This window comes from Nelusetta ayraudi, unplaced genomic scaffold (genome assembly GCF_046127955.1).
Source record: "Nelusetta ayraudi isolate G7.1 ecotype Tasmania unplaced genomic scaffold, CSIRO-AGI_Nayr_v1 ptg000043l, whole genome shotgun sequence".
NCBI classification, from domain to species: Eukaryota; Metazoa; Chordata; class Actinopteri; order Tetraodontiformes; family Monacanthidae; genus Nelusetta; species Nelusetta ayraudi.
In genome coordinates, this window is record NW_027466093.1 from 342,204 (window position 1) to 356,100 (window position 13,897).

A 13,897-nucleotide genomic window follows, 5' to 3' on the forward strand; every position below is an offset into this window, starting at 1 on the left:
AAAAGAATAATAATAGTAACAATAATGAAAATAAATAAAAAATAAATAATATAAACTAAACTAAATTAAAAAACTATAAGATTGTAAAAAGTAAAAAGATATACAGGAAATAACATAGTAAAGATAAAAATAAGATAAAATATTCAATAATCCTAAAAGCTTTAAAGCTAAAAAGCAAGACAAGTAAAATACAAATTAAATAAATCACTTAAAAGCCAAGAGTCTTAAGCCTCCCCTTAAAAACATCAACAGTCTCTGCAGTCCTGATTCCCTCTGGCAGGCTGTTCCAAAGTTTCGGACCGTAGTGGCTGAACGCAGCCTCTCCATGGGTTCTGGTCCGAACACTTGGAACAATTAATAGGCCGGTTCCAGAGGACCTCAAGATCCGCGAGGGCTGATAAGATAAAAGCATATCTGATAAATAAGATGGTCCAAGACCGTTAAGACACTTGAAAACTAATAAAAGCACTTTAAAGTCGATCCTGAATCGCACAGGGAGCCAATGCAGTGATTTTAAAACTGGAGTAATGTGATCCCGCCCCCTGGTCCTAGTAAGCACACGAGCGGCTGAGTTCTGAAGTACCTGTAAGTTACAGATAGTTTTTTTTCGGTAGACCAGAGAGCAGGGCATTGCAGTAGTCTATCCGACAAGAAATAAAAACATGCATCAGCACCTCTGTGTCTGCCTGGGAGAGAAACGGGCGGACTCTAGCTATGTTCTTAAGATGATAAAAACCCGTCCTTGTGACGTTTTTAATATGCGCAATAAAACTAAGCTCAGAGTCAAAAATGACGCCCAGGTTCTTTACAGATTGTGTTGGTTTAAAATTATGAAGTTTTGGAAAAAGTTTCTCTCTCTTGCCTTCAGGACCAATAACTAAAACCTCTGTTTTGTCCTGGTTGAGCTGTAGGAAGTTTGCTGCCATCCATGACTTAATATCTAAAATACATTTTAAAAGGGTATCAATAGGCCCTGTGTCATCAGGAGACACAGCAATGTAAAGCTGTGTATCATCAGCATAAGAGTGGAAGGTGACGCTGTGTCTCCTGATGACATCCCCAAGGGGAAGCATGTAAAGATTAAAAAGTACTGGACCTAAAATTGACCCTTGGGGAACCCCACACTTAATTTTATGTTTTCCGGAGGAACACGCATCCAAACTTACGAAGAAATAGCGATCTGTGAGATAAGAACAAAACCAGTTAAGAACAGCACCAGAGAGGCCCACCAGGTTTCTGAGTCTGTTTAATAAAATGTGGTGATCTACTGTATCGAAGGCAGCGCTTAGATCCAGTAGCACCAGGACTGTGAGTTTATTTGAGTCCGCATTACACCTCATATCATTTAAAATCTTTACAAGGGCTGTCTCGGTGCTGTGGTTCATCCTAAATCCAGACTGATATTTCTCTAAGATGTTGTTTGTACTTAAAAAATAATTTAATTGGTTAAAAACAAATTTTTCTAAAATCTTACTTAAAAATGGCAAGTTGGATACAGGTCTGTAATTGTCAAGAATAGTTTGGTCTAAATTGCTCTTCTTCAGAAGGGGCCTCACCACTGCCGTTTTAAAGGCAGCAGGGAAGACACCCGTCTGAAGAGAGCAATTTACGATGTATAAAATCTGTTCCTCAAAGAATCCATAAAATGTCTTTAAAAGTGATGTGGGAATTGGATCTAAAAGGCAGGTTGTTGGGTTTACCTGGGAGAAAACTCGACCAAGTGTCCTTGCATCAACCAGGGCAAAACTCTCCAGTGTTTCCTTGGATAAAAATGACAGTCCAGATGTATTAAAAGATACATTCTGATGCGCTAAAAGACTGGACCTGATGCCATCGATTTTACCTCTGAAGTGGCCTGCAAAGTTCTCGCAGAGAGCGTCAGACGGCATCTCAGGTTTTTTTTTTAAGATTATTATTAGTTAAAAGGTTGAAGGTGGAGAAAAGATACTTTGAATTATTTTTGTTTTCTATGATAAGTTTTGAAAAATGGGAGATTCTTGCCTGTTTGATTGTATTATTGTGACATTTTAGTTGTTCATGAAGAACTTCATAATGAACGGTGAGTTTGCTTTTTCTCCACCTTCTCTCTGCACTCCTGCATTGTCTTTTTGATTTTAAAATCTCTGGTTTATGTCTCCACGGGGATAAAAGCTGCTTTGGTTTAACAGTTTTTGTTAAAAGTGGAGCCACAGAGTCTAATGTGGATTTAAGTTTGCTATTAAAATTTTCAACAATAAAATCACAGGGTGCAGGTAAAATTTCAGCAGGAGTGCATTTTAAAACCTCAATAAAATTTGCATCCACCTCAGAGGTAAGGCAGCGTTTCCTCACTGTTCTCACCGGGGCTTCCTGTTGGTTAAAACTGGCAATGTTAAAATACACACAATAATGGTTGGACACGGCCAGATCAACAACAGAGGACACACCAGTGGACAAGCCATAGGTTATGACTAGGTCCAGGGTGTGTCCCCTGTTGTGAGTAGGCCGTGTGACGTGCTGGTTAAAATTCATGCAGTTTAAAAGGTGTAAAAACTCTCTTGACAGTGGGTCAGAGTTGTTGTCGATGTGCAAGTTAAAATCGCCAGTTATTAAAATTCTATCATAAGTTGTCAGTGTGATTGATAAAAGGTCGGAGAGCTCACTGCTAAAAGCAGTTGAGTAATGCGGGGGTCTGTATACATTAATGCAAATAATTGGTGGACTGCTAAAAACAAAAGCATGGTACTCAAATGATGAGTAACTGTTAAAAGAAACTTCCTTTGACATTAAATTGTTTTTAAAAATTGATGCAGTTCCACCTCCTCTCTTACATCCCCTGATAGAAAATAAAAAGCTAAAATTTGGTGGGCAAGCCTCGGTGAGGACAGCTGGAGCCTCTGTGCCAAGCCATATGTCTCTGTTAAAAGCATACCATCTAACTTATTATCTAAAATCAATTCATTTATGATAAAAGATTTGTTTAAAAGGGAGCGCACGTTCAGCACGGCCAGGTTAATGGTCGTGCCAGACGTGCGCGCGTGACCACGGGGAGATAAAATGTGTGGATATAAAAGATTGCTTCTGTTAAAACCAAATTGTCTGTATGTCTCGGGGGAAAGTCTGCCTGTAGCGTGGGTTGTGCGGTTGTGGGTTATGTGTTTGTTGCGTTTATATGGTCGATGATTCATTATTACAGGTATGGGAGCAGGTGTTGGTGGAACAGCAGTAGCAAGCTCAGTCCTATCAGCACTAGGGAAGCGTGCCCTGTGGGAGGCGCTGCAGGAGGCAATGTCCACAGGGTGCTCCGTAGAGGAAGTGGTCGGCACTGAGCAGGGGGTGTGACGCGAAGACAGTCACGCAGGTGTGAGAGACGCTGATTGTATGGTGTAGTGGATGTTTGAGGTTAACGTGCGGCTACCTAATTTGTTTGGGTGAAGTCCATCATGACGGTAAAACGACGGGCGATTCCAGAATAAATTAAAATTGTCAATGAAGTTAAAACCAATGGTGGTGCAGGCGGCGCGGAGCCAGGAATGAAGTTGCAGGAGTCGACTGAACCGCTCTGCTCCGAGGCCAAGTGTCGGGAGAGGACCGCTGATGAAGATTGACATCCCGCAATTCTTCAGGGCCACAAACAGATCGTTAAAGTGACACTTTAGCAGCTCGGATTCCCGACGACGCACATCATTGGCTCCAACGTGCAGGACCAAACGTTTAATGGAGTGTGGGAACGACTGCAACAAGTCCGGGAGTTTGTTTTTAATGTCATTGACGGTGGCTCCTGGAAAACAATGAGTGGTGGCATTGAAGAAACGGACGTTTCTAATTATGGAGCTACCAATGATGGCGGTGGTTGGGGCAAACAGTGGCTGAGGACGAGGGGCCGAGCGCTGGTGCCACAGTGTCACATCATCGGCGGAGGCTGGGGTCCCGCACGACTCTACAAGACCCAGAGCGCCACCAGAACGTCGTCGCGCCCTGAGAGCAGCCTCCTTCACCAACCTGCGCCGAGAGGTGGAGGTTGCGGACCTGACTGGAGGTTCCAGCGCAGACGACCCAACAGCCCGGGCCGCTGGCAGTGGACCAGTCAGAGAGGAGGCGAGATGGTCATTTTGGAGGGGAGGGAAGTCCTCAACACTCAAGATGTCATATTTGTTGTCCATCTGAAGCTCACAAGGCGGAGCAGGTAACGGACTGGGTCGCGTCCGCCGCCCTCCCAGCACTGTGGACCAGGGCTGTTGGTTGGGAGTGGAGCTGTTAGCTCGGAGCCTCGGATTGGGGCTAAAAGTGAAAGCTGCCCTCGCACTGCCGCTCAGCCATTTAGGCTTAGCCCCCTGCACCAGCCACGTATCCTCCCGGATGGAATTAAGTGGTGGAATTGAAGACGCTAGCCCAGGTGTCGTTGCGGCAGGCGGTTCGTCGGCGCGGAGCTGGGGAGCTAGGGCCGATCCCTCAGCCGGAGCTGAGCCAGTGAGCCCGGGATCTGTGTCCATGGAACCGGGACCGAGCATCGGGATGGTTGAATCCAGATCCGCGAGTCCGACTGAATCGGGACCAGTAGGACCCAGGCTAACAACAGAATCCAGCCTCATCTCTTCATCCCTGATCCAGTAGAGGTTGGAGATACGCTGCTCCAGCTCCGCGATCTTCTGCGATTTGTGGATACAGCTGTCACACTCGTGTGGGGAGGTAAGTGGAGCCATGCGGGGGGCAGGCGGGACAATCTGGAAACCAGAAAAGAAACTCCGGCAGCAACAGTGTAGTGCAAAACGGCGTAGCTCGTAGCTCTTTTACTGGTGTTTATGGCTGTGGGCCGCAGTGGAAAACTTACACGCGAGGACTCCAAAGAGGAGTCCGCTACGTTTTGTTGTCTTAGATCAGAGTGGGTTTAGGTCCGGCAAACAGCGAAACTTACCAGCGCGGGCCCATTTCTGGGCCCGTTGAGGTGAAAACGTATCCTGGATAAAACTTTGCCAGGTATCTGCAGATACTCCGGTGTCCAGGAGTGGAACAGAATGTGAGCAACTGTTGGTGCTCTGTTATATTAGTCTTTGGTAAAAACTCTGGATGGTATTTGTGCTCAGGGTGGAGGTACAAACCGCGGCGTAGCAATATAGGTCAGAGCCGAGTGTGCTGAGTGTGCCTCACGGCGGCCATCTTGTCAACGTAGTCCTGATCCAATGAATGCCCATTGCCCACCTCTGGGAATGCGAGCCGAAATGCCAAGAACTGCGGAGGACAGAGTTCTCAGCGTGGACACTGGGGTTGCCGGAGCGGCGGAGTGGAGACAAAGTCAAGTGCGTCATGTCTCACTTCATTACGGGACAGCTTTTTTAGTTGCCAAATACGGGACAATCGCGTATTTGAGCACGGAAACGACGCAAAGTCACAAACACAAATACAAGTTTAAAACGGTACAAAAAAAGGATCGTGGTGCAAACGCAAAAAAACAAAACAAAAAAACAACACGCTGCAGGACATAAAAACATTCACTTCATCAGAGGAGCGATGCAAAGCAAGAAAACGCTGCATAACGCATTCCCTACACCGGAAGTAGAGTTGCTCCACGAGGAGCGCTCCCCTACAGCGAAGAACAATCCCGACACTTCCAGTGAGAGTCGCCGCCTTCTACAGTTTCAACACCGGGACATCTCGCGGGGGTGGAGGACCTCCACCTGAATGTGGGAGTGGGTGTGTTTCCACAAAATATGTGTCTTCATGGTATTTAGCTTTTTAATGAAAGGACTCTTAAAACACTGAAAAATAAATGCAATATAGCTATTTTATGACTTACTGTAAATGTACAGGTAGGAGACATTTCCTGCTTGGCATTGCTGCCTGTCGCACTTCTTTCGGTGCCCACGGGTCAGCTGCAGGGTCATCAACCATGAACTACCATTCATTGACGTTTCGCCCCTTGTGGCGGGACAGTGACAGGGACGTTTGCCTCGTTGATTCTGTGGTTGTTGATGGGGTGAGGTGTTCTTTCCCCAACTCCTGTCCTTGTTTCGTTCTTTCTTTTATACAGTCAGGCAATCTTTGTAGATACGCTACTTTTATTGTATGGCCGCAAGTTATAACAGTGCTCATCAGGTAAAACACCCGGAAGCCAACGTCATCAACTCGCACCAGATGTCTCTGCATATTGCATGGAACTTGGCTGCCATCTAGTGGTTAACTTTCGTAACATCTCCTTTAACATATGGAAAGAAAGCGGTTGAAAATGGACAATAGTGACCGGATGAGAGTTACGTGGCCAGCAACAACAATAGCTGGCTACAGGTTAAACAGAAATGACTAGTTCACTCTCCTAAACATTAGGAAAAAAATGAACAGTCCACATGAACAAAGTGGCACAGAAATAAACAAGAGATGACATTCCTGCTTCAGAAAGTTTAAACAACAAAGTCTTTGCGGTACCTCTCAGGAGGTTTTATGTTGGATCTGGTTCTGGTCTGCTTGAGGCCTAAATGTCCAGATTGGGGGACACTTGGCACATCAGTCAACACTGGAGCCCGTTCTAGTTCTGAAGCCCCTTCCCTCCTGTCACCAACTATGTGCTCGAGTCTGCTGTCTGTTTGACTGTTGTCCCAGTCATCTTCCACCAGGTACTCATTTGCTAGCTTGTATAGGTTTGGGTATACAGCTTTGTGTGTCATCCAGTACACCAGAGGGTCCTGTGATAACACTGCACCTCCACTATGGCATCAGCAGTAGCATTGCTGGATGCCCTCGCTTCTTCAGCGTCCCGGTCCAACAGCTTCCACAGGTCAATGGCTGAAAATGAAACATTAGATAAAGTTTAGTCTGTACATGAAAAAATACAAATAAAGTCTATTGATCCAAATTCTATAATTTTTGTCCCTTGGGAAGATGCAGCTGGTTCTGGCTGTGCTCTCGAAGTAGATGGCGGCTCCTATTCATGCGGTACATTCCGCAACAATGCCGCACACTCAGATTTTAACCGGCGCACAGTTGACTCAGCATTTTCAGGGCTTTTATTTGTTATTGTATGAATAAGTTGAGTAATACGCTTGTAACAAATGACCTTGTTCGGCGGCACGATTTCAAAATGCTCCCAGACTTGAGATCTCTTCCTGGTTGGTTCCGTTGCAGAGCAATAAGAAAGCAAACCGAAAGCAATACGAAAGCTGATCAAATCAATCCAAAAGGTATCGACCAGATAGGCAACGCATTGCGCCGTTTCATCCATTTTAAACTCAACTGAGACCTGCCAGTCTTTCAAAGCCTCGCCCACTGAACCAAACCAGCCAGCTGATTCAGTCTGAATGAAGCAGTGAAGTGGTTCAAACGTCATCAGTCACGTGATTTGAAGCAAGCTCCGGAGCAGTGCTTCAGAAAAAAACCCTACCGAGTTGTGGGGCGTGGTTCGAAGCCCCGTGTCAGAGAGAACATCACTAGTTGTGTCTGAAAGTTCATCTAGTTCCCAGTTGTCAGAGTAGTAGAAAGGTCGCAGTTCTGGAGCTACTGCTTGTGTAGCTGTGGGCCACCCTTTCAATATGTAAGTCTGCAGTGCACAACATAGTGGATCTTTGATTGTGGCAGTTCTAATTGACTCCAGTGTAGCTGTTGAAATATTCATGTCTGCGAGGTGGTCGACTTGTTGTAGGTCTTCGGTGGTGAGGCCCATGGCATAGATGGTGGCAGGTGTTTGCATGTGGGCATGCTGTGTGTTTGGCTGTTAAGTCCTCGACAGAAAATCTGCCACATGAAGATCCTTCCCTTGCTTGTACACCACCTTTGCGCATATCTCTGTTCAGTAGGCGAATGCAACAGGTTGCCCATTCTGGAGAAGAGCTGCACCTAGGCCTGTCTCGCTGGCGTCACACTGTAGTGTGACTTCTTCCTGCAGGTTGTAGTACTTGAGTACTGGGTGTCATGTGATTAATTGCTTCACAGTGTCAACGGCAGATTCATGTTGTGATAGCCATGTCCACTCCACGTCCTTATCTGTCAGGCGTTGGAGAGGCTCGCACACATCTGAGAGATGAGGAAGAAATTTGGCAAGATAATTTACAAACCCCAGGAATCTCTGTAGCGATTTAACATCAGTGGGTGTTTGCATGTGTTGAAACGCTGCCACCTTCTCTGGGTCAGGGTGAAGGCCCTCTGTGGTGAGAAGATGTCCCATGTATTGGACACTGGATAGTTTTAGTTTCAGCTTCTTTTTATTGAGCTTTAGATTGACCTCCCTGGCCCTCTGCAGCAAGGCAGTCAGGTTTCTGTCATGGTCAGTTAGTGCCTCTTCTGAAGTGTCTCCACAGCCGTAGAGAAGAATGTCGTCTGCAATGACATTTACACCGGTCAGGCCTTGCAACACCTCATGTTGCCTGCGTTGATATTCTTCTGCAGCTGGTTTTATGCCGAAAGGCATCCTTAGCCACCCGAATCTGCCAAGCGGGGTCCAAAAGGTGGTCAGATAACTGCTCTCTTCTTCAAGTTTGACTTGCCAGTAGCCATCTTTGGCATCAAGCACGGAGAATACTTTTGCTTTTGCAATGTCTGGGAGTATCTCCTCTATTGTTGGCATCTGGTAGTGTGACCGCCGTAGAGCTTTATTGAGTGCGCTGGGATCAATGCAGGTGCGGAGCTTTCCTGGTTTTTCTATGACAACCATGTTGCTGATCCATTGTGTTGGCTCTGTGACTCTTTTGATGATGCCATTCTTCTCCATGGATCGTATGGCTTCAGTGACTTTGTGTTTGAGCGGAATGGGAATTTGTCGTGGCACCTGATGCACAGGCCTAATGTCGGGTTCCACCTCGAGGTGTAGTTCACCAGGAAGACAGCCAAGGCCTTCAAACACGTTGTTGTATTTTGAGATGATGTCCTCTGTGGTGGTTGTGAAATGCATATCTGTCCCTGTTGTGCTGCGTGAGACCGCTGTAGATGACATATCTGTGTGGTGTATGAAATAGCAAGTTGAGTCTTTTGCATGTTTTTGCAGAAAGCAGAGGCATTTGTGACGTGTGTATAACTTGAAACTTCAGGTCGTGTGTTTGTCCATCATGGTCAACTTTGAGGTGATACAACCCAGCTAGTTTCACTTGTGACCCATCATACAGTTTAATGGTGGCTTTGCTGGCTGGTATGTCTGGATTACCATCTTGTGTGATGAGCTGGAGATCTCTGAAGCTTATGGCGTTGGTTGTGGCTCCTGTGTCCAATTGACATGTGATTGTATGGCTAGGGTCATATGATACTGGTTCAGTCATGTACGGTGTTACTTTGAGGTTGACAAGCCATTTCTCGTTTCCCTGTTCCATAGCGTTTATGTTTGATAGGAACCACACCTCTTCCATTTCTTCTTCCTCCTCTACTCTGTCTTCTCCAAGAAAGTTCACCCGTGTCTTGCGCTGGGCTTGTTTGCACACTCTTGCAGTGGCAAGTGGTTTTTCTTTCCACAGGCTTTGCAGATGACGCCAAATGCAGGGCATTTCATTCTGTCATGCACTGCTCCACAGTAACGACAGAGGTTATTATTTGGGCGTTTATCTTTGTTTGCATGTCCCATATGCTCTTTGTAATTATGCTGAGGTGCAAATGAGGGGCGCATCTCTGAGCGTTTGTCATGTGCAAAGTGTACATTCTCCTGTTCCACACCAGTTATTATCTTATTTTGAATTTGTGCTAGTTCGCTGACTCTAAACATGTCTATTGCTTTGGCAAGTGTGAGTTCTGATTCACGTAACATGAGTGCTTGTGTACTTGCATTTTTAGTCACAAGCACTAATCTGTCACGGATCAATTCATCTCGCAGTGGACCAAATTCACATTTGTCTGCTAGCTTTCTCAGGTTTGCAACATATTGCTCTGTTGACTCATGTTGACTCTGCTGTGCAGTGTTAAATACGTAGCACTCGTAGATTACATTTCTGGAAGGTTCAAAGTGTTTTTGTAGTGCATCCAGATTCTTCTGTGGATTGTCTCTGTCCTCCGCTGACATGTGAAGATGTCTTTGTATTATGTGACATTCTTTGCCCATTACTGTAAGCAGGGTGGCTACTCTTACTTTTGCTTCTTTTTTGTCCAGTTCCGTTGTTATCTCATAGTTTTCCCATTGTGCTCTAAAGAATGTCCAGTTGTTATATACGTCGCCCTTCATGTCCATTGCGTCTGGTACAGGAATCGAAAAAGCCATGGTTCGTCAGGTATTAGCTTAGCAGTTTAGCTCCATTGAAAAAACGTCCAGCCTTTATAGCGCCTTGTTGTTCTGTCTTCAGCCGCGGCGTTAAGTTTCTGCTTCTGACACCATGTTTCGTTCTTTCTTTTATACAGTCATGCAATCTTTGTAGATACGCTACTTTTATTGTATGGCCGCTAGTTATAACCATAGATATATACAGAAGGCTAGATGTCTCACGGCGCAGAATCGAACGTCCGCACTGGCCGCCATCTTTCCACAGTCAGGCAGTCACGGTCTGATGTAGTGAATGTGAGGGAACGTGAGTGATCTGAACAAACATTAACACTCTGATCTCGCTGAAAACTTGACGGCTTTGCACACGGTTTGCTTTCTTACAAACGTTCATAACGTAGCAATAATTCTGGATGGTTGAACATATTGAGAGTGCAGCTTTCTATTAGAAAAAAAACACAATGGTGCTATAGCAGCCTATCTGCACAAGTTAATACGACTGAGACCACTAAGATTTTCATTTCTTAAGTTAAGTTTAGCCAACAGCTATTTCAGGACAAACTAGTATTTTGTTCACATACAATATTTGTGGTGTCGGTTGTAGTTATTCGCTGAGGTGCGTTTCCTATAACGTTGCTGCTGCATGAACGCAGTCTCATCAGTTCATGCAGCAGAGACACGGTGATCAATGAACTAGAGCTGCTGATATCTCATCCCCCACCTGTTTGATTCAGAGTCGAACGGTGACAACCTGAGATTACAGGCCGTCTTTTTTCTTGTTGTGATAAAAGGGATTAGGATTGGTAGGTGTAAATAAAACAAGCAATTTGACATATGGAGAGACAGAATAGCTTTTTTTCTATATCATTTAACTTAATTCGCAAATGATTCACAGTTGGATTGCTTTGCTACAGCATCATGCATTATGGTTTCTACAGGAAATCGGTGACTGAAAAAATGCCGAACTTCTGTGCCGCTTATGGTTGCAGCAATCGTCGCTGTCCACAAACAAAAGCTTGTAGGATCACATTTCATCTGTAAGCTATTGTTGGAGCTGTTTGATTAATGTTACGATTTAGTGCTGGTTTGTTTAGTTTAGCGTTTAGCATATATGTTTTTATTAAATACGGGTGTGTGCGTGTTTTTGCTATTTTCACATGAAAGCCTATGGTTATAAATCATTAATAAGTATGCAGTATCATAACTATGCTTATAACCTTTGTAACAAACCAAACCGCTCGAAATTCGGTTGAAAATAGAGCAATTTAGGGCTATTTAAAAGAACATGCACAATAAGAATACATAGTTATGAGTGAGAGGGGCGGAGCGAGGTGACTGTGGCAAGATGGCCGCCAGTGCGGACGTTCGATTCCATTGGCCAGCAGCGCGGATAAGACATCTCGCCTTCTGTATATATCTATGGTTAGAACAGTGCTCATCAGGTAAAACACTCGGAAGCCAACGTCATCAACTCGCACTAGATGTCTCTGCATATTGCATGGAACTTGGCTGCCATCTAGTGGTTAACTCTCATAACACTGTCCATTATGAAACATTTCGTCATCTACTCAAATCTTACAATAAAACTGTCAAACAGGCAAGAATAACCTATTTCTCCAACCTCATCACAAACAATAGCAAAAACCCTTGATTTCTTTTCTCTACCTTCAATCTTTTAACCAATACAAATTTTAATCAGGACGTACAGACACCAACAGATGCCCTCTGTGAGGATTTTGCAGACCACTTTGTAAGTAAAATTGATGTCATTAGGTCCAGTATTTTAATTAATCAAAATCAATTTTTCGACACATCTGGACAACCACTTTTATCTGAGGAAACACTGGAGAGTTTTGCTCTAGTTGATGCAAGGACACTTGGTCGAGTTTTCTCCCAAGTAAAGCCCACAGCCTGCCTTTTAGACCCAATTCCCACGTCACTCTTAAAGTCACTTTATGGGTTCTTTGAGGAGCAGATTTTATATATTGTCAATTGCTCTCTTCAGACGGGTGTTTTCCCTGCTGCCTCTAGAACGGCGGTGGTGAGGCCCCTTTTGAAGAGGAGCAACTTGGATCCAAACATTTTTAATAACTACCGACCTGTATCCAACTTACCATTTTTAAGTAAGATTTTAGAAAAACTGTTTTTTAACCAAGTAAATTACTTTTTAAATACAAACAATATTTTAGAGAATTATCAATCTGGTTTTAGAAAGAACCACAGTCCTGAGACAGCCCTTTAAAGATCGTCAATGATTTCAGGTGTAACGCAGACTCTCAGAAGCTGACAGTCTTGGTGCTACTGGATCGAAGCGCTGCTTTTGATACAGTAGATCACCATATTTTATTAAATAGACTCAGAAACCTGGTGGGCCTGTCAGGTACTGTTTTTAACTGGTTTCGTTCTTATCTCACAGATCGATGTTTCTTTGTAAGTATGGATACGTGCTCCTCCAGAATGCATGAAATTAGATGTGGGGTGCCCCAAGGGTCAATTTTAGGTCCAGTTCTTTTTAATCTGTACATGCTTCCCTTGGGGGACGTCATAAGGAAACACGGCATCAGCTTCCACAGCTATGCTGATGATACACAAATGTACATTGCCGTGTCTCCTGATGACACAGCGCCAGTTGATGCCCTTTTAAACTGTATTTTAGATATCAAATCATGGATGGCAGAGAATTTCCTACAGCTTAACCAGGACAAAACTGAGGTTTTAGTTATTGGTCCTGAAGGCCGGAGAGAGGAACTTTTACCAAAACGTTGGGATTTTAAACCCTCGCAATTTGTAAAGAAACTGGGCGTTGTTTTTGATTCTGAGCTCACCTTTGTTCCACATATAAAAAATATTACAAAGATAGGTTTTTATCATCTAAAGAAAATAGCCAGAATCCGCCCGTTCCTCTCTCAGGCCAACACGGAGGTGCTAATGCATGCTTTTATTTCTTGTAGACTAGATTATTGCAATGCCCTGCTCTCTGGTCTTCCCAAAAAGAGTGTTTACAGTCTACAAATACTACAAAACTCAGTCGCACGTGTGCTGACTAGGACCAGAGGAAGGGAACACATTACACCGCTTTTAAAGTCGCTGCTTTGGCTCCCCGTCCGCTTCAGGATTGATTTTAAGGTTCTCTTATTAGTTTTTAAATGTCTCAACGGTCTTGGCCCATCTTATCTAACTGACCTGCTTTCATCATATCCTAGGTCTTCTGGCACTGGCCTGTTAACTGTTCCCCGAGTCAAAAAAAAACCCATGGTGAGGCTGCTTTCAGCCATTACGGCCCTACTCGGTGGAACAGCCTGCCAGAGAGCCTCAGGGCCGCAGAGACTGTTGATATTTTTAAGGGGAGGCTCAAGACGTACCTTTTTAACCTGCCGTTTAACTGACTTCTTTTACTCTTCTCTCTCTTACTCCACTAATTTTATGCCGTTTTACTATTTTTATGCCTTTTATTACCTTCAATTGATTTTTATACTTTTATAATGGTTACCCATTTTTATGCCACTGTTTCACACTTTATTTTTATGTATTTGGTTTATTTCTCATTATGATTATTCTCCCTTTTATACTTTTAGTGCCAGTGTTTCCTCATGGGGGGCCCTTCACGGTGGGAGCTACGCCTGGTCTGCCCATAGGGGCGCTGCAGGCCATGGTGCCCCCTTGTGTGGACGGCTCCCCATAGTGGCCTTTCCTCATCAGATTCTTCAGTGCCAGACCGTGTTATCTAATGTCTGTGTGAATATGGGGGTGGGCGTTTGT